This window comes from Leuresthes tenuis, unplaced genomic scaffold (genome assembly GCF_036924035.1).
Source record: "Leuresthes tenuis unplaced genomic scaffold, fLeuTen1.0.hap1 SCAF_97, whole genome shotgun sequence".
In the NCBI taxonomy this organism is placed as follows: Eukaryota; Metazoa; Chordata; class Actinopteri; order Atheriniformes; family Atherinopsidae; genus Leuresthes; species Leuresthes tenuis.
This window is the reverse complement of record NW_027325451.1, coordinates 117,860-140,219: the sequence shown is the minus strand read 5'-3', so window position 1 is coordinate 140,219 and position 22,360 is coordinate 117,860.

Below are 22,360 nucleotides of genomic sequence, written 5' to 3'. Positions count from 1 at the left end.
AAGAAATATGCACTAGTAATAGTGGACGTGTTTAGTAAATGGGTTGAAGTTTTCCCTGCAAAACATGCAAACAGTAATGCAGTGACTAAAGCACTGCTAAACAGAAATCATTCCTAGATGGGGCATTCCAGAGAAGATCAGCAGTGATAATGGCACACATTTTGTAAACACTGCATTGACTGAGGTTGGTAAATTCCTGGGAATAACCTTGCGCACACATTGTGCTTATCATCCACAGAGTGGAGGTGCTGTGGAAAAAGAAAATGGTACATTAAAGTCCAAGTTAGCCAAATGTTGTGAAGAAACAGGTCTGCCATGGACAAAAGCATTACCTATTGTGCTTACCTACATGAGAATGAGAATCAGAGCTCAAGTGAATCTCAGCCCATTTGAAATTTTATTTGGCAGACCTCCTAACCTGGGATTGGGACCTGTAACCAGACCCCTCCCTTCCACAACTGTTTGTGATGATGCTATGTTGTCTTACTGTCGAAACCTTTCCACTGTTCTATCTCAAGTTTCACAGGCAGTAAAAGCAGCCCTTCCAGCCACAGAAAACACACCACTCCAACCAGATGACAGGTGGTGAAGGAACTTCGCAGGAAACATTGGAAGTCCAAACGTTGGCAAGGCCCGTTCCAGGTGCTACTGGTCACTCACACAGCTGTTAAAGTTGCAGAGAGAGCAACCTGGATTCATGCCAGTCACTGTAAGAAGGTACCAGAACCAGTAGATGACTTCCACCCTGACATACATCAGCCTAACCAACACGCCCGGAAGGACAAAGATAAGAGTCAGCAGTAAAAGCTGTACTCCACCGGTGTGTTAAGTGCTAGTAACCTCTGACACCGAAGATTGAAACATCCTTACTGAGACCAGCGATGAAGATGATCATACACATGCTGTGAACCATGGAAGAAACTGTTTGTTGTTTGTATTTTCTTATTTGTAACCAGCATGTGCACATTGTATCTTGATTTCACAGGAAGCAATAATACAGGGCTGCTGTATTTCCCCACGACCCGAGAGACCACCAGACGCCCGAAGCCACACAGCCCCCCCCAGCACACACCCAACCGCCCAGAGCGACGGGACAGCAACCCACCACCACCACTATGTGATCAAGCTAATCAGAAGGGACCAGAGAGAATTAAATTCAGCCAATTGATGTTTTGAGGAAGCAGACATTGTTTCCATGCTAATATAATCTAAAAGAAAATTTCTAAACTGGTTAATACACAGATTGTTCTTCGCTTTCCAGTTCATGAGAATAGTTTTCTTTGCTATACATAACACTGTGAGGATCATGTGTGCTAAGCTAAATTCCACGTTGATGTTGTCTAAGTCACCCAGTATGCACAGTGTGGGGCATGCAGGAATGCTACACTTTAGTCATGTTGATAGGTCCGCACAGACTTCAAGCCAGAACTTCTGGACAGGCGCACAAAACCACAAAGCGTGTGCATAATCATCAGGTGTGTTATCTGTGCAATGTGAGCAGATGTTTGAGTGTGTTAAACCCATCCTGAACATCCTTTGTCCTGTATAGTGTGTTCTATGAAGAATTTTGTATTGTATGAGCTGTAAATTAGGATTTCGAGTCATTCTGAAGGTGTTCAAACATATATGTGGCCAGAAGCTATGACTAGAACTGATGGATAAATCTGCCTCCCATTTTGAGGACGGTAGAGACATTGTGTCATCTATCTTAGACAATAATTTATATATTTTTGATAGTAGTTTTGGGGTGCAGATGCTTAGAAATTCTACTACCCTAATCGGGAGTTGTAAGTCTGGTTGGTGGAGGATATATTTCTTTTTTATTATAGACTTAAGTTGTTGATATTCTAGGAATTTATTGCTGCCTATCTCATGTTGTGATATGAGCTCATCAAATAAAATAAAATGTCCATTTTGGATTATATGTTCCAGATGTTTGATTCCTTTGATCTTCCAGAGAGTAAAGTTTAGCATTTTTTTGTTTTGCAGGATGTCAGGATTGTTCCAGATGGGTGTAAGCTTACACGGGACAAGTGAAGACTATGTTATTTTAAGAAATTCCCACCAGGCTGTCAGAGAGGTGCTGATGTTAATGCTTTTGAAACATTTGTGATTTTTTACGTTTTGACTAATAAGTGGCAGGTCAGAGATTTCCAGATTATCACACAATGCTTGTTCTATATTTATCCATGGTTCATCTATTGGGCTAGGTTTAAACCATTTTGATATATACTGTAACCTATTGGCTAAGGAATAGTGCTGAAAATTAGGTAAATCTAATCCACCCTGTCCTTGGTCTTCTGTAGGGTTTTTAAACTAATACGTGGTGGTTTGTTTTTCCACAGAAATTTGGAGATGCATGAACCTAGTGACTTAAACCAAGTAGCAGATGGTTTTATGGGGATCATTGAGAACAAATAGTTAACTTTTGGTAGTATCATCATTTTAATGGTTGTAACTCTCCCCATAAGTGATATAGGTAAGGACTTCAAACGAGAGAGATCGTCCTCTACTGTCTTTAATAATTGCACATAATTTAGCTTTGTTAGCCCTGAGAGCCTGGAGGAAATGTTTATTCCTAAATATCTAATATTTCCTGACTGTAAAGTGATCGCAGGTATATTCTGGTCCCTATAGTTAATGGGCAGAACTGTGGTCTTAGACCAATTGATAGAGTAGTCAGAAAGTGCTGAGAATTTATTTATGAGTGTGATCGTGTGAGTGAGAGACGTTTGTGAGTTCTGAAGGAAAAGTAATACATCATCAGCATAAAGACTTATTTTATGCTCAATATTTTGGGGTTGGATGCCTTTAATATTTCTATCTTGTCTGATAGCAGCTGCTAAAGGTTCGATGAAAATAGCAAAAAGTGAGGGAGAAAGTGGGCAACCCTGTCTTGTACCTCTCTGCAGACTGAAGCTTGGAGAAGTTTGATCATTTGTCCTGACACTTGCACTTGGGGAGTCAGTTATTTTCTTTTGAGGAGATAAGAGGCTTTAATAATAATATCTTGCAAGAGAGAACAACACAGTACAGAATACAGAGTTGCTCTGACCACTGAAGCAAAAACACACAGTTATATTGCCCACTCATCACGTCATCTGTTTTTGGGTATAGTTGATTGTTCTTCTAACTTTCCTCCCCAACCATTAGTTGAGGTTACCCAGACACACTCGTAAATACCAGCCTAACCCTGTCCCCCCTAAAGTGCAGCTATCTCATAATAACAAGCCCACCATTGTAAAGAGGAATTTAAGAAAACAGGGCAGGGTGGTACCTTGCAGCTCAGTGTTTTGCAGGTTATACACAGTAACACTCAATGCAATGCATATAAGAATTATTTTCCATTACATTCCTCCCTTTTGATTATAATAATACCATTATATTAATCAACCCAAAAGAAACAAGGAAAATAATAACTTTATCTGTAAAACATCAGCCTGCATTTGCACACAACGTGAGTTTAAAATGCAGGCATCATAGTGATAAAGGGTCCAATGATAAACAATCAAAACATGAACAATCAAATATGATTATCTTCATCCCTCTCTAAGTCAGCGTCACTACAGGAAAAATTTTGAAAGCAAAAAAGTTCTTTGAGTCATTTGAATCATTTGGTGAGATACATACAATGAGGCCTTTCACACAGGGAAAAATACAGCAGCCCTGTATTATTGCTTCCTGTGAAATCAAGATACAATGTGCACATGCTGGTTACAAATAAGAAAATACAAACAACAAACAGTTTCTTCCATGGTTCACAGCATGTGTATGATCATCTTCATCACAGGTCTCAGTAAGGATGTTTCAATCTTCGGTGTCAGAGGTTACTAGCACTTAACACACCGGTGGAGTACAGCTTTTACTGCTGACTCTTATCTTTGTCCTTCCGGGCGTGTTGGTTAGGCTGATGTATGTCAGGGTGGAAGTCATCTACTGGTTCTGGTACCTTCTTACAGTGACTGGCATGAATCCAGGTTGCTCTCTCTGCAACTTTAACAGCTGTATGAGTGACCAGTAGCACCTGGAACGGGCCTTGCCAACGTTTGGACTTCCAATGTTTCCTGCGAAGTTCCTTCACCACCTGTCATCTGGTTGGAGTGGTGTGTTTTCTGTGGCTGGAAGGGCTGCTTTTACTGTCTGTGAAACTTGAGATAGAACAGTGGAAAGGTTTCGACAGTAAGACAACATAGCATCATCACAAACAGTTGTGGAAGGGAGGGGTCTGGTTACAGGTCCCAATCCCAGGTTAGGAGGTCTGCCAAATAAAATTTCAAATGGGCTGAGATTCACTTGAGCTCTGATTCTCATTCTCATGTAGGTAAGCACAATAGGTAATGTTTTTGTCCATGGCAAACCTGTTTCTTCACAACATTTGGCTAACTTGGACTTTAATGTACCATTTTCTCTTTCCACAGCACCTCCACTCTGTGGATGATAAGCACAATGTGTGCGCAAGGTTATTCCCAGGAATTTACCAACCTCAGTCAATGCAGTGTTTACAAAATGTGTGCCATTATCACTGCTGATCTTCTCTGGAATGCCCCATCTAGGAATGATTTCTGTTTAGCAGTGCTTTAGTCACTGCATTACTGTTTGCATGTTTTGCAGGGAAAACTTCAACCCATTTACTAAACACGTCCACTATTACTAGTGCATATTTCTTTCCTTCAGCTGGTGTGAGTTCAACAAAATCCATCATCAAATGTTCAAAAGGTTTCTCTGATGGAGGGTGTGCAACTTGCGATGTGTGTAATGCCTTTCCTACATTATGTGTGGCACAAACCATACATGACTGACAGTATTTTTGCGCATATGAACTGAACCCTTTTGTGAACCACTGAGCAGTGAGTGCATTCAGCATCCCCCCTTTTGACACATGGTCCAACCCATGTGTCAATTTTGAAAAATGAGGAAAAAAATGTTTAGGTAGACAGGGTTTACCATCAGGTCCCATCCAAACACCATCCATATAAGTTGCACCCACAGAGGACCAAATGCGTCCAGAGGACCAAATTTCATCTGCAGAGGCAAAAGTTTGCAAAGCATGGAGATCTGTGAGGGAGTCTTCTGCCTGCAAAGAGAGGGAAGCGAAAACAGGAAAAGATTTAGCTGCTTGCTTAGCTGCAGCATCAGCTCTGGCATTGCCACAAGCAACAGGATTGTCTGAGTTAGTGTGAGCCGCACACTTACAGACCGAGATTGCTGTAGGCAAATGGATCGCATCAAGAAGATCAGAAACCTGCTTGGAGTTCAGAATAGTTTTACCATCTGATTTAAGGAAATGCCTGTGTTTCCACAGCGCACCAAAGTCATGAACAACACCAAAAGCATATCTGGAATCTGTGTAAATAGTGACAGACTTACCAGCTGCCAACTTACAAGCTTCAGTAAGTGCAATAAGCTCAGTAGTTTGAGCAGAGAAATGTTTAGGAAGAGAACCAGACAACAAAGTGTCATGTGAAGAACATACTGCAAACCAAACACAGTTAGTACCTGTGGCTGGATCACGCAAAGCTGATCCATCTACAAAAAGAATCATGTCAGAGTTTGGAAGAGGAGTCTCTAAAAGATCAGGTCGGGGTGTACAAACTTGTTCCAAAACAGCTTCACAGTCATGAGGCTCCCCATCCTCAGGAGTCGGAAGCAAAGTAGCAGGATTCAGAACAGTACAACGTTTAACAGTGACATTTGGCATATCACAGAGGTGTATCTGAGCCAACGAGCAGTTGAAAGATGTGAAGTTTTCTGCTCGAGAAGAATAAAGGCAACAGCATGAGGAACCAAAACAGTCAAATTAGCGTAGCCCACAATATCTTGGGAGGCCAGGACAGCTTTCTCTGCAGCTGCAACAGCACGAAGACAACCAGGCAGGCCTGCAGCCACAGAGTCCAGTTTTGCTGAGAAATGAGCCACTGGCCTTTGCCTGCCCCATGTTCCTGCATAAGAACAGATGTCATACAACCATGCTTCTCATCAACTGCCTGTATGAAAGGTTTATGAGGATCTGGAATGCCAAGTGTTGGTGCTGTTTGAAGAGCCAGCTTAAGCTGACTAAAGGCTGGAGCTGCATGTCAGAACTGCAGCTGCCTTTACCATGGATAAGAGCACCTAAGAGAGCTTCGAGAAAAGAGTAGTTAGGAATAAAGTTCCTGCAGTAAGATGTTATACCTAAGAATGACATAAGCTGTTTTTTAGTAACCGGTTTAGGAATGATCTGAACTGCAGCAACACGTTTAGGAGAAAGTGAGTGCCCATCCTTAGAAATCACATGACCCAAAAAGGTGACTTCGTCCTGTACAAACTGTAACTTAGAAAGGCTGGCTTTATGGCCATAAGAAGGAAGATGTTTCAACAGATTCACTGTCTTTTTCACACTGTTGTTTAGATGGACCACATAAAAGGATGTCATCCACATACTGCAAAAGAGCAGAGCCTGTGGTTGATTGAAGTTAATCCAGACTAGCTTTGAGGGCAGCATTGTAAATAGTGGGACTTTCACAGTACCCCTGGCATAACCGGGTAAAAGTCCAAGATCTCCCTTCAAACTAAAAAGCAAACCAAAATGGGCTATCAGGGTGCACTGGCGACAAGTCAACCACTGAGAAAAACTGTGCATCTGATGTAATTTGAGACAAAATAGTGTGTGGGTTGGGCACAGTAGGAGCATGTGGCTGAACTGCAGCATTCACCGCTTGGAGGTCCTGTACAAAACGCCATTCATCTGGCTGGCCAGCATCTTTAATCTTTTTAACAGGAAACAATGGAGTAAGCACAGGTGAATTTTCAAAAGGAACAATAACGCCTGTTTTCTGAAAAGATTGAAAAACAGGTTTAATCCCTTTAATTGCTTCAGGCTTAAAAGGGTATTGTTTTTTACATGGACAAAAGTCTGATTTAGGGGTGACAATTACTGGTTCACAGCCTTTTATCAACCCCACATCATATTTGCTCTTAGCCCAAAGATCATTGGGCACTTCAGCCAACATGGGTATCGAAGACAAATCTTTTTCAGATAAAAAACATGCTTCAAAATGTGATTCTGTGGTAGGAATTAAGTCCACAGTTCTTTGACAATGCATTGTACTCAAAAATGTTTTTTTGTATGCTGACAATCGTTCAGAAAACATCAAATTTGGATCAGCAGGTGAAACGGTCCACTCCATTTCTTTCTGACATGTAGCAACAAACTCTCCCACACCTTGTCACTGCCAGTGTGTACATTTGGCCAAGGAAATGTGAGGGCGAGTACCACAAACATTAAAAAAATCGAAGTGCTCTGGAGTGAGCGACACAGCCAATAAAGTAGGCGCACATATTTTTTCACTTCTTCTCATAGTCATTGTCAGGCCCCGAAGAAATGTGTGATGTGCAGTGCAAATCAGTAGGTTGCATGAAATCAGAAAGGGGTGAAACTAACGCTTTTGCTTCTTCCACTAGTTGTTGTGAAAAAGGAGAGCTGGGAAGTTTCCACTCATAAGCATATGTAAGTGCCGATGAATCAAACTGCACTGCTGTGAAAACTTTGTCAGGCTGTAACATAACCTTAACACCCTCTGGTGTAGAAGTTAAAATAATGCCTAATTTACACATGAGATCACAGCCCATCAGGTTAATGGGACACAACTCTGATAACAAAAATGAGTGTTTGAAGGAGAGCTCATCGGGAGTGACAACACGCAATGGGCATTGTCATTTTCTCCTTCACAACCTGGCCTGAGGCAGACATACAGTAAACGTGGTTTCCACTTAACTTTTGAGGACAATCAAACTCCCCTGACGTCACTACTGATGAACATAAGTTCCTATATTCTGAAAGAAATATCTTTGCTCTAGGACGGAAATAGCATGCAAAACTTTACTACGTGAATCACAGTCGGCAAGCGTTTCTTCACTACACAGAGCAGGAAAAATGTGTGAGTGTGTTTGTGCTATCACCCATCAGTGGAGGCTCCGCTGCCGCGTGACGTCCAGAACCTGCCTCCCACCCTCAGTCAGCCTTTTGCCCAATTTCATCACTTTTTAGCTGTGGACAGTTGCAGTTTTGTTTTTTCTCACGTTTAGATCTCTGAAGTCCAGATTGTGGGTAAAGGATTTTTGTCACTTGCGTTAAAAGTTCTTGGGCAGGTACGCTGGAGAACCAAACGTCTTCCTTTTCCTCATCATCAGACCTATGTAACTGATGTTGTGAGAATGATGGAATTTCTTCCAGAGGGAGGATGGAAGAAGTCCCTTCTTCCCGAGAGGCTTGTGGCAGGGCTGGCTGTTGTTGTTGCAGGGCAGGAGTCCAGGTCTGGATCCGGCACAGCTAATACTAAATTATTATCATCATTCCGTCATGGCATTTGTTTAACATTTTCCTTTCTTTCTCTTAATACACTTTATTTTTTCCAAAATTCTATACCTTTCTTACTTCTTATTTAAACTTAATTTTCTTTTTTTTGCTTCATCTCTTTCTCATATTTGCAAAACTTTTCTTCTAATTTTCTTATTTCTAACATACTAAAAGAACCTTCAGGTGGAAAACCTCTGGACCATATGTCTTTTTCATTTCATCATGCTTAGGTCCCCCGGTAGGGTCAAAAGTCTGAGACCTACTGTTTCCCATTCTCAGACTTGGAATGGGGAAATATATTCCTTCACTCAAAGGACGTCTCCAATGAGGACCTTAATCTGTACTCACACTTCTTCGGAGTACTTCACACTTCTTCGGACTGCTTCAAAAGTTTCACTTACTCATGAAATCTCTGTCTCACTGATGACACAACCGGGAAACACTCTTTTATTCAAATAAAAACTAAAAAGCAGTCCTATCGTCTCAGACTATCATATTTCAAAAATGATCCCAGCGCTGGTATTTAAGAAAAGGACCTGCCAGTCCTCTCTCTCAGAAAAGGCCTTGGAGGTATGAGGCTGGAACAGCTACTTCAGTCCAGGCTGGCCATGCACTGCGATCCGGTCCAGAGACACCAGTCGAGGGATCCTGTTCTTGACGCCAAAATTGTGGTGGAAATTTAGTAACGCACAGAGTCAGTTATTTTCTTCTGAGGAGATAAGAGGCTTTAATAATAATATCTTGAAAGAGAGAACAACACAGTACAGAATACAGAGTTGCTCTGACCACTGAAGCAAAAACACACAGTTATATTGCCCGCTCATCACGTCATCTGTCTTTGGTTGATAGTTGATTGTTCTTCTAACTTTCCTCCCCAACCATCAGTTTAGGTTACCCAAAAGGAGTGTATTGCTCCATCACAAGTATGCTTCTTTCACATACAGGGTAATATGAAGAATTTTATGCCTGAAACCTATTTAGACATGCAAAAATATGAAGGACAAAGCAGTTTTAACTTGGTTTGAGTGAAGGAATTCATTTTATATCAAAATCCGGAATTGTGCATTATGGCAGCAGAATTGTAGTCTGAATACCTTTATGCCAAACAGATTTGCTTTGCCAAGGGAAGTTTTATAAATGTTTATTGTTTATGTTTACAATATATAAACTAGCAGAATAATTAATTCATCCTCCTGGTCCCTCCCACCCCGGAGAGGGCAGCCAGAGACTGGCTGCAATAGGCATCCCCGCTACCTGGGACCCAACACAGGGCAGGAGGGCCTGATGTCCACCAGGCTCGGGGCCTGCAGTCACCATATTCCGGGAGCTACTGTACCCCCAGAAGGAACCCATCCCGCCCCACCCCACTCAACCCAACCCCACCCCGGAGGACCTCTACAAAAACAAACAAACAACAACAAAAATCAAACAAACAAACAAACAAATCACCCGGTCACACCAGTCGCAGCAGCGAGACCCACCATCACCCAGGCCCCCCCCAACAGGGGAAAAGCACACCCCCACTCAGACCCCCTCCCCCTCACCGCACGCCCCAACACCCTAAAAAAAATAACCACCTGCGGACACCTTGGAGTTCCCAGAGCAACAAGGCCGGCACCAGGATCTGCACCAACCCACGCATATTGTGGCATGTCCAGGGCAACCCAGACCCCCCAGGCACAGGCAGGGCCCCGCCCCGGGCGCAAGGCAGCGGCAAGCCACCAGGTCCAGGCCCAGCTCCACCACCCACGCCAGAGCGGCCCGGTCACCCGGTACAGAGCCAGCAGCCACCACCCCAAGGCCCCTAAGGGACCCCGCCCCACACCGCAAGACAGCCCCACCCGCAAGCCCCCAAAACTGCCCTCCAAGCCCGACACACAGTCCCCCCCAGCAATGACCAACCCGGTCCCCACGACCCGAGAGACCACCAGACGCCCGAAGCCACACAGCCCCCCCCAGCACACACCCAACCGCCCAGAGCGACGGGACAGCAACCCACCACCAACACTATGTGATCAAGCTAATCAGAGGGGACCAGAGAGAATTAAATTCAGCCAATTGATGTTTTGAGGAGGCAGACATTGTTTCCATGCTAATATAATCTAAAATAAAATTTCTAAACTGGTAAATACACAGATTGTTCTTCGCTTTCCAGTTCATGAGAATAGTTTTCTTTGCTATACATAACACTGTGAGGATCATGTGTGCTAAGCTAAATTCCACGTTGATGTTGTCTAAGTCACCCAGTATACACAGTGTGGGGCATGCAGGAATGCTACACTTTAGCCATGTTGATAGGTCCGCACAGACTTCAAGCCAGAACTTCTGGACAGGCGCACAAAACCACAAAGCGTGTGCATAATCATCAGGTGTGTTATCTGTGCAATGTGAGCAGATGTTTGAGTGTGTTAGACCCATCCTGAACATCCTTTGTCCTGTATAGTGTGTTCTATGAAGAATTTTGTATTGTATGAGCTGTAAATTAGGATTTTGAGTCATTCTGAAGGTGTTCAAACATATTTGTGGCCAGAAGCTATGACTAGAACTGATGGATAAATCTGCCTCCCATTTTGAGGACGGTAGAGACATTGTGTCATCTATCTTAGACAATAATTTATATATTTTTGATAGTAGTTTTGGGGTGCAGATGCTTAGAAATTCTGCTACCCTAATCGGGAGTTGTAAGTCTGGTTGGTGGAGGATATATTTCTTTGTTATTATAGACTTAAGTTGTTGATATTCTAGGAATTTATTGCTGCCTATCTCATGTTGTGATATGAGCTCATCAAATGAAATAAAATGTCCATTTTGGATTATATGTTCCAGATGTTTGATTCCTTTGATCTTCCACAGAGTAAAGTTTAGCATTTTTTTGTTTTGCAGGATGTCAGGATTGTTCCAGATGGGTGTAAGCTTACACGGGACAAGTGAAGACTTTGTTATTTTAAGAAATTCCCACCAGGCTGTCAGAGAGGTGCTGGTGTTAATGCTTTTGAAACATTTGTGATTTTTTACGTTTTGACTAATAAGTGGCAGGTCAGAGATTTCCAGATTATCACACAATGCTTGTTCTATATTTATCCATGTTCATCTATTGGGCTAGGTTTAAACCATTTTGATATATACTGTAACCTATTGGCTAAGGAATAGTGCTGAAAATTAGGTAATCCACCCTGTCCTTGGTCTTCTGTAGGGTTTTTAAACTAATACGCGGTGGTTTGTTTTTCCACGGAAATTTGGAGATGCATGAATCTAGTGACTTAAACCAAGTAGCAGGTTGGTTTTATGGGGATCATTGAGAACAAATAGTTAACTTTTGGTAGTATCATCATTTTAATGGTTGTAACTCTCCCCATAAGTGATATAGGTAAGGACTTCCAACGAGAGAGATTGTCCTCTACTGTCTTTAATAATTGCACATAAATTAGCTTTGTTAGCTCTGAGAGCCTGGAGGAAATGTTTATGCCTAAATATCTAATCTTTCCTGACTGTAAAGTGATCGCAGGTATATTCTGGACCCTACAGTTAATGGGCAGAACTGTGGTCTTAGACCAATTGATAGAGTAGTCAGAAAGTGCTGAGAATTTATTTATGAGTGTGATCGTGAGTGAGAGACGTCTGTGAGTTCTGAAGGAAAAGTAATACATCATCAGCATAAAGACTTATTTTATGCTCAATATTTTGGGGTTGGATGTCTTTAATATTTCTATCTTGTCTGATAGCAGCTGCTAAAGGTTTGATGAAAATAGCAAAAAGTGAGGGAGAAAGTGAGCAACCCTGTCTTGTACTTCTCTGCAGACTGAAGCTTGGAGAAGTTTGATCATTTGTCCTGACACTTGCATTTGGGGAGTCAGTTATTTTCTTGTGAGGAGATAAGAGACTTTAATAATAATATCTTGCAAGAGAGAACAACACAGTACAGAATACAGAGTTGCTCTGACCACTGAAGCAAAAACACACAGTTATATTGCCCGCTCATCACGTCATCTGTTTTTGGGTATAATTGATTGTTCTTCTAACTTTCCTCCCCAACCATCAGTTGAGGTTACCCAGACACACTCGTAAATACCAGCCTAACCCTGTCCCCCCTAAAGTGCAGCTATCTCATTATAACAAGCCCACCATTGTAAAGAGGAATTTAAGAAAACAGGGCAGGGTGGTACCTTGCAGCTCGGTCATTTGCAGGTTATACACAGTAACACTCAATACAATGCATATAAGAATTATTTTCCATTACATTCCTCCCTTTTGATTATAATAATACCATTATATTAATCAACCCAAAAGAAACAAGGAAAATAATAACTTTATCTGTAAAACATCAGCCTGCATTTGCACACAACGTGAGTTTAAAATGCAGGCATCATAGTAATAAAGGGTCCAATGATAAACAATCAAAACATGAACAATTAAACGTGATTATCTTCATCCCTCTCTAAGTCAGTGTCACTAGAGGAAAAATTTTGAAAGCAAGAAAGTTATTTGAGTCATTTGGTCTTTTTCACACTGTTGTTTAGATGGACTACATAAAATGATGTCATCCACATACTGCAAAAGAGCAGAGCCTGTGGTTGATTGAAGTTAATCCAGACTAGCTTTGAGGGCAGCATTGTAAATAGTGGGACTTTCACAGTACCCCTGGCATAACCGGGTAAAAGTCCAAGATCTCCCTTCAAACTAAAAAGCAAACCAAAATGGGCTATCAGGGTGCACTGGCGACAAGTCAACCACTGAGAAAAACTGTGCATCTGATGTAATTTGAGACAAAATAGTGTGTGGGTTGGGCACAGTAGGAGCATGTGGCTGAACTGCAGCATTCACCGCTTGGAGGTCCTGTACAAAACGCCATTCATCTGGCTGGCCAGCATCTTTAATCTTTTTAACAGGAAACAATGGAGTAAGCACAGGTGAATTTTCAAAAGGAACAATAACGCCTGTTTTCTGAAAAGATTGAAAAACAGGTTTAATCCCTTTAATTGCTTCAGGCTTAAAAGGGTATTGTTTTTTACATGGACAAAAGTCTGATTTAGGGGTGACAATTACTGGTTCACAGCCTTTTATCAACCCCACATCATATTTGCTCTTAGCCCAAAGATCATTGGGCACTTCAGCCAACATGGGTATCGAAGACAAATCTGTTTCAGATAAAAAACATGCTTCAAAATGTGATTCTGTGGTAGGAATTAAGTCCACAGTTCTTTGACAATGCATTGTACTCAAAAATGTTTTTTTGTATGCTGACAATCGTTCAGAAAACATCAAATTTGGATCAGCAGGTGAAACAGTCCACTCCATTTCTTTCTGACATGTAGCAACAAACTCTCCCACACCTTGTCACTGCCAGTGTGTACGTTTGGCCAAGGAAATGTGAGGGCGAGTACCACAAACATTAAAAAAATCGAAATGCTCTGGAGTGAGCGACACAGCCAATAAAGTAGGCGCACATATTTTTTCACTTCTTCTCATAGTCATTGTCAGGCCCCAAAGAAATGTGTGATGTGCAGTGCAAATCAGTAGGTTGCATGAAATCAGAATGGGGTGAAACTAACGCTTTTGCTTCTTCCACTAGTTGTTGTGAAAAAGGAGAGCTGGGAAGTTTCCACTCATAAGCATATGTAAGTGCCGATGAATCAAACTGCACTGCTGTGAAAACTTTGTCAGGCTGTAACATAACCTTAACACCCTCTGGTGTAGAAGTTAAAATAATGCCTAATTTACACATGAGATCACAGCCCATCAGGTTAATGGGACACAACTCTGATAACAAAAATGAGTGTTTGAAGGAGAGCTCATCGGGAGTGACAACACGCAATGGGCATTGTCATTTTCTCCTTCACAACCTGGCCTGATGCAGACATACAGTAAACGTGGTTTCCACTTAACTTTGGAGGACAATCAAACTCCCCTGACGTCACTACTGATGAACATAAGTTCCTATATTCTGAGAGAAATATCTTTGCTCTAGGACGGAAATAGCATGCAAAACTTTACTACGTGAATCACAGTCGGCAAGCGTTGCTTCACTACACAGAGCAGGAAAAATGTGTGAGTGTGTTTGTGCTATCACCCATTAGTGGAGGCTCCGCTGCCGCGTGACGTCCAGAACCTGCCTCCCACCCTCAGTCAGCCTTTTGCCCAATTTCATCACTTTTTAGCTGTGGACAGTCCTTCTTCCAGTGTCCAGTCTGGCCACAGTAAAAACAAATATTCGGATCATAGCTCTGGCGTGGCTCCTCTCCCACACGTCCACGTCTTCGACTTCGGCCTCGTCCTCTGTTTACACCAACTGCGTAATACATGGTCATGGTTGCCACATGCAGCTCCTTTTCACACTTGTCCCTTTTGGTTGTCTTACGCGTCTCAACTTGGTTCTGAGCATGGCGAGCATATCGGCGAACGTCAGCCAAACGAGGACCCTCACACCATCCCACGTAAATGTTCTTTACTTCAGTGGCGACATCTATATAATATTGTCTGGGTCCCGTTAAAACATGTATTTTTCCCATCTAATTCCTTGTTTGCTTTAAAACAAGTATTCCCCATTTTCTATCCCTTCAGTAGCCAACCAGTTTGTATGGAGTACACTGGAGCAACTTGACTGATCAGTAAAACACTGCTTTTGTTGTCACCGCAAGGCTTCCCCCGTCGGTTGTTTCACTGAGACACTACTGAGTAACTACAACTCAACACAGTTTATACACATAACATTCATATACATACTAACAAACAAACAAACAATAATTTATCGCTATTTTCTCATCTCTGTTTGAACGTACACCCAGGTAAATATTCCTGTAGTCTTCTCATACCGACTATGGACCCATTCATTGTTTAACTTCACTGTTTTGCAAATCCTAATTGGATATTACACATTGACATTGAACTTTACTGGATAAGCAGGTCTTCATTGCATTCAGCAGCCTATATGTGAGCATTTATGTGTAAGCTGTTCTTCTTTGCATTTATCAGCAGCAAGCAATTCTTCACTGCACATGCATATGTAAATAGTAAAACAATTCCAATGTGTTAGCGAAACCTTCTATATCACAGTGGTTTCTAAGGTCTATTTTAAGTTCTTTGCCATCAGTGAGATGACATTGTTTACAAAGTGTGTCAAATTATCACTGAAGATCTTTTCAGGAATTTCAAATCTAGAAATGAGTTATTTTACGCGTGATTTTGCTACTGAGAGTGCATCTGCTTGTGCACATGGAAATATTTCAGACCATTTGGTAAAAACCTCTGTTGTCACTGAGCAGAATCGTTTCCCTTAACATTAATTTAGTTCAATGAAATCTACAAAATAATGAAATAATGAAATCCAAACAAATATGTTGAAAAAGATACACTGGCTTAGGGAATTATCTTCGTTTTGGTCTTAGATTGCCCTGTGGAATGTGTTTTGCACATATTTGACCTGCTAGACAAAACTTTATTCATTTATTTATTCTAAAAAAATGTTTTTAATAATTAGTAAAACCATATGCTGTAAAAACCTGGTTCATTATTGCTTCCATCCCTCCTGTTGAGACATGACATGGTCCGTGGCTCAATACTGCAGCATATTTAAACAAATTCTTTGGCAGTATGGTTTTCCTTCCGGTCATTCATACGAGTCTATTGTAGATGGCAATTGAATAACATCTAATAATGCTAAAATATTTGTAGTTTATACATTTAGCTGTGGATGTCAACATACCTGTTTTTCCAATGCTGTGTTAACACATGTACAGTTGAGAAGGCATACTGACTGTCAGTGTAAACGTTAACAACCTTTTTGTTATTTAATTTACAAGCTTCAGTTAAAGCTACCAATTCGACTGCTTGAACAGAGTAATTTTTTGGTAGTGGTTGTTTTAAGAAAACTTCAGTTTCTGTTACTACTGCAAATCCTGTAGCATTTGTGCCATCAGGGTTTTTTTCTTTGATCTGTTGAATAAATATAGTTATTTCTGCATTTTCATAATGTATATCAGTTAAGTCTGGCCTGGGTAAAACACTGATGGTTATTTCTGACATGCAATCATGAGGCTTTCCATCTGTGGGGTAGGTAGCAGTGTGGATGGATTAAGTGTAGCACATCTCTCGACAACAAGGTGTGGCTGTGAAAGAAGAACTGTTATGTAGGAGAGATGTCTGGTAAAGATATTTTGTTAAGTAACCATATCACAGCCACTGCATGAGGTACCTTAAGTGTTAATGGGTGAAATAACACCATTATTGTTGATGCCTGCACTGCCAATGGCTTCTGGCCATTGATTCAAAAGTACGATCTCGTCCCTTTTTCCCCTTTCAGTGGACACTGGCCCCTAATTACCGCAATTCAGCAGGGGGTCTTTCATTAGGAGTACTGGACTCCCCCGTGCACGGTTTCAGCTCCGACCCTGGACAGCGGAAAAAACGTTGAGATCTGGTTTGAGGACCCAATTGTTGAGAAAAGTCTCTCAATGAGACTCAGAGTTGCTGGAGTCAGTTAATGCAAAGGTTTAATCTTGCAGCAAGTTCAAGAATGTGTGTGTGTATGGGTGTATGTGTGCGAACGTGTGTGAGTTTGTGTGTGTGAGAGTTTAAAGAACCTGTAATCCACAGGCAGGCCTTAACTAGTATGGCACGGGTCCAGCCTGTCTCATCTTTTTTGGAAGGTCCAGCGCTCGGCCGTAACCCTTCTGTCTGTTTGGACTCTCACATACATTCGGTTAATCATAGAAAAACGAGAACAAAACTTTTTAGCCCCTTAAATTCATAAAACAGACATGGTGCAGTTATTTCTATTGTAGAAAATAAGAGTAATCACCACCATTCCTATAAATTCTGGATATTCTAACAATCTGAATCTTTTTTAAATGTTCGATGAAGCCCTTTGCTGTTCTGTTTAGAGACTCAGCTGATCATAAACCAAGTTTTGCTCTTGAACCAAGCTTCTAAACTCTTCACCTTTTTCATTTCTCAGTTAGTATTCACTTTAAAACTGATTAAAAGAAAAATTAAATGAATGCCTATCAACAAATGTGGGATCTAAACTCTAGTGCTTCCTCTAAAATAATTTCCTTTCTCAATTCAGAAATGTGTGTGTGTAAGTCACAACACCCGTGACACCAAAACGGCTTTCTTTTCTCTCTTTTCTCTACACTCTGCACTGTGAGCACACACAACAAATCAGAAAGGCTTTTTTCTCTCTTTTCTACATTATGGACTGTGGGGACACAAAACCGCTCTCTCTTTTTTTTTTTTTGATTGTGTGCCAGGGCGTTGTCTCACGTATTAGATTATGCTTAAGATACGAATGAGTTTATCAGTCACATCAGAATCCATATATACTGATCCTCCCGTAATAAAATGGTCGGATCTTATCAAACACACTTTGTTTCTTGTGACAAGTCAGCGAAACAGCGTATACACGTCAATACACTGAATCAAGTTTGCCACAAGAACTCATAAGTTTGGCAGTATTGCTCTGCCGTCAGCAATCATACACCCATTTTATTTTTATGAGACATGTGCAGGCACCTGTTCATCTACTGTTCTATCACTATGAATTAGTTTATCTATTATCAATAAGGATACTTCTACAACTACTATCAAAGTATGTCCGGACTTCTTATGTTGTCAGTTGCTATATATGAATAAGTGGGTTGCTACTGAAAAGCATTAAGCATGTCACACAGCCCAAACATATAACATTTCAGGACACACCACACAGTTAACAACCACAGTGAAGCGTGTCAAAGCCCAAACATGTAACATTCAACAGGACACTTACACAACACATTCAAATCAAACAGTCAGACAACATACAAGAACCTATACCCCAGCCGGCATTGCTCCCTGCCTATTTTCCTACAACTCACTATGTGTGTGCACACCTTTATTCACAAACTCTTCAACTTATACTCTTTTACCGAAGCTGCTACAGCTCGATTGGCCAAATACCCTTAGATCCTATTTCGGTGAATTTGACATCTGCCTTGCATGTAACAGATTAGCGGTTTAGCAGTTTTAATTTAGTTTGAGTGAAGGAATTCATTTTATAGCAAAATCCGAAATCGTGAAGAACTCATGGAAGTAAGCTTATTCTCGGATTCCTGAATCTTTAGATTTGCTCTTTCTTTTACTGCAAAGTACAACGTTGAGCAGCACTAATGAGTTGTTTCTATTTTTGGCAGGCTTTACCTTTACGGATGAAGCCCTTTCTGTCTGTGCAAAAGAAATCTTGTTACTGTGCAGAGTGACTTCTCTGAGTAGAGTCGCCTTACTTACTGTGCCAATGTTCGAAGCTGGATGCAAAGTTGTTGCTTGAATGGTGCTCGCTGGAGCGTGCGGTAGTGTAAAGTTATACCATTTAAAAGGAAAAGAGGGAGCGGAGGTGTTCGGCTGCAAGGTCTGAATTTCCAACCATAATTTGTAAACACCGTTGAAGAAAAGCCTCGAAAGCCCGACTATACACCATCAAAAGCGGGAGCAGAGGTGTTCAGCTGCAAGAAGGTCTGAATGTCCACCAATAATTACTGAAAAATGGGTAAGAAGAGGTGTGAATGCCCAACTATACATCATCAAAAGCAGAAGTGGATGTGTTCGGCCACAAGAAGGTTTGAATGTCCGACCATAGTTTGTAAAAGGCGGGTAAGAAAAGGTTTGAATGCCCGAACATACACAATCAAAAGAGGGAGCGGAGGTGTTTCGCTGCAAGAAGGTGTGAATGTCCGAGCATAGTTTGTAAAAAGCGGGTAAGAAAAGGTTCGAATGCCCGAACATACACCATCAAAAGAGGGAGCGGAGGTGTTCCGCTGTAAGAAGGTGTGAATGTCCAACCATAGTTGGTAAAAAGCGGGTAAGAAAAGGTTAAAATACCCGACTCTACACAATCAATAGCGGGAGCGGAGTTGTTCGGCTAAAAGAAGGTGTGAAAGTCCGACCATGGTTTGTAAAAAGCGGGTAAGAAAAGGTTCGAATGCAAAAATATACACCATCAAAAGCGGAAGCCGAGGTGTTCGGCTGCAAGTAGGTCTGAATGTCCACCCATAATTAATGAAAAGCGGGCAACAAGTAGGTTCGAATGCCCAACCATACATCAACAAAAGCAGGAGTGGATGTGTTTGGCTACAAGAAGGTTTGAATGTCCAACCATAGTTTGTAAAAAGCGGGTAAGAAAAGGTGCGAATGCCCGAAAATACACCATCAAAAGAGGGAGCGGAGGTGTTCCGCTGTAAGATGGTGCGAATGTCCGACCATAGTTGGTAAAAAGCGGGTAAGAAAAGGTTCGAATGCCCGAATATATACCATCATAAGCGGAAGCGGAGGTGTTCGGCTGCAAGAAGGTGTGAACGTCCGACCAAAGTTTGTAAAAAGCAGTTAAGAAAAGGTTCGAATATCCAACCAAACATAATCAAAAGTGGGAGCAGAGCTGTTCGACTGCAAGTAGGTGTGAATTTCCACCCATAATTCCTGAAAAATGGGTAAGAAAAGGTGCGAATGCCCAACCATACATCATCAAAAGAAGAAGTGGATGTGTTCTGCTACAAGAAGGTTTGAATGTCCGACCATAGCTTGTAAAAAGTGGGTAAGAAAAAGTTCGAATGCTCGAACATACACCATCAAATTTGGGAGCGGAGGTGTTCCGTTGTAAGACGGTGTGAATGTCCGACCATAATTGGTAAAAAGCGGGTAAGAAAAATTTATAATACCCGACTGTACACAATCAATAGCGGGAGCGGAGTTGTTCGGCTACAAGAAGGTGTGAAAGTCCGACCATGGTTTGTAAAACGCGGGTAAGACAAGGTGCGAATGCCCGACAATGTATGATCAAAAGAGGGAGCGGAGGTGTTCGGCTGCAAGGTCTGAATTTCCAACCATAATTTGTAAACACCGTTGAAGAAAAGCCTCGAAAGCCCGACTATACACCATCAAAAGCGGGAGCAGAGGTGTTCAGCTGCAAGAAGGTCTGAATGTCCACCAATAATTACTGAGAAATGGGTAAGAAAAGGTGTGAATGCCCAACTATACATCATCACAAGCAGAAGTGGATGTGTTCGGCCACAAGAAGGTTTGAATGTCCGACCATAGTTTGTAAAAGGCGGGTAAGAAAAGGTTTGAATGCCCGAACATACACAATCAAAAGAGGGAGCGGAGGTGTTCCGCCATAAGAAGGTGTGAATGTCCGACCGTAGTTGCTAAAAAGTGGGTAAGAAAAGGTTAAAATACCCGACTGTACACAATCAATAGCGGGAGCGAATGTGTTCGGCTACAAGAAGGTGTGAAAGTCCGACCATGTTTTGTAAATAGCGGGTAAGAAAAGGTGCGAATGCCCGACAATGTATGATCAAAAGAGGGAGCGGAGGTTTTCGGCTAAAAGAAGGTCTGAATGTCCAACCATAATTTGTAAAAACCGGGGAAGAAAAGGCTCGAAAGCCCGACTATACACCATCAAAAGCGGGAGCAGAGGGGTTCAGCTGCAAGAAGGTCTGAATGTCCATCAATAATTGCTAGAAAACATGAAAGAAAATTTTCGAATATCAAACCGCACATGATCATAAGTGGGAGCGGAGGTGTTTAGCTGCAAGAAGGTGTGAATGTCCACCCATAATTCCTCAAAAATGGGTAAAAAAAAAGGTGCGAATGCCCAACCATACATCATCAAAAGCAGGACTGGATGTGTTCGGACTGGATGTGTTCGGCTACAAGGTTTGAATGTCCGAGCATAGTTTGTTAAAAGCGGGTAAGAAAAGGTGCAAATGCCCGAACATACACCATCAAAAGAGGGAGCGGAGGTGTTACACTTGAAAGACGGTGTGAATGTCCGACCATAGTTGGTAAAAAGTGGGTAAGAAAAGGTTCGAATGCCCGAATATATACCATCAAAAGCGGAAGCGGAGGTGTTCGGCTGCAAGAAGGTGTGAACGTCCGACCAAAGTTTGTAAAAAGCAGTTAAGAAAAGGTTCGAATATCCAACCAAACATAATCAAAAGTGGGAGCAGAGCTGTTCGACTGCAAGTAGGTGTGAATTTCCACCCATAATTCCTGAAAAATGGGTAAGAAAAGGTGCGAATGCCCAACCATACATCATCAAAAGAAGAAGTGGATGTGTTCTGCTACAAGAAGGTTTGAATGTCCGACCATAGCTTGTAAAAAGTGGGTAAGAAAAAGTTCGAATGCTCGAACATACACCATCAAATTTGGGAGCGGAGGTGTTCCGCTGTAAGACGGTGTGAATGTCCGACCATAATTGGTAAAAAGCGGGTAAGAAAAGGTTAAAATACCCGACTGTACACAATCAATAGCGGGAGCGGAGTTGTTCGGCTACAAGAAGGTGTGAAAGTCCGACCATGGTTTGTAAAACGCGCGTAAGACAAGGTGCGAATGCCCGACAATGTATGATCAAAAGAGGGAGCGGAGGTGTTCGGCTGCAAGGTCTGAATTTCCAACCATAATTTGTAAACACCGTTGAAGAAAAGCCTCGAAAGCCCGACTATACACCATCAAAAGCGGGAGCAGAGGTGTTCAGCTGCAAGAAGGTCTGAATGTCCACCAATAATTACTGAGAAATGGGTAAGAAAAGGTGTGAATGCCCAACTATACATCATCACAAGCAGAAGTGGATGTGTTCGGCCACAAGAAGGTTTGAATGTCCGACCATAGTTTGTAAAAGGCGGGTAAGAAAAGGTTTGAATGCCCGAACATACACAATCAAAAGAGGGAGCGGAGGTGTTCCGCCATAAGAAGGTGTGAATGTCCGACCGTAGTTGCTAAAAAGTGGGTAAGAAAAGGTTAAAATACCCGACTGTACACAATCAATAGCGGGAGCGAATGTGTTCGGCTACAAGAAGGTGTGAAAGTCCGACCATGTTTTGTAAATAGCGGGTAAGAAAAGGTGCGAATGCCCGACAATGTATGATCAAAAGAGGGAGCGGAGGTTTTCGGCTAAAAGAAGGTCTGAATGTCCAACCATAATTTGTAAAAACCGGGGAAGAAAAGGCTCGAAAGCCCGACTATACACCATCAAAAGCGGGAGCAGAGGGGTTCAGCTGCAAG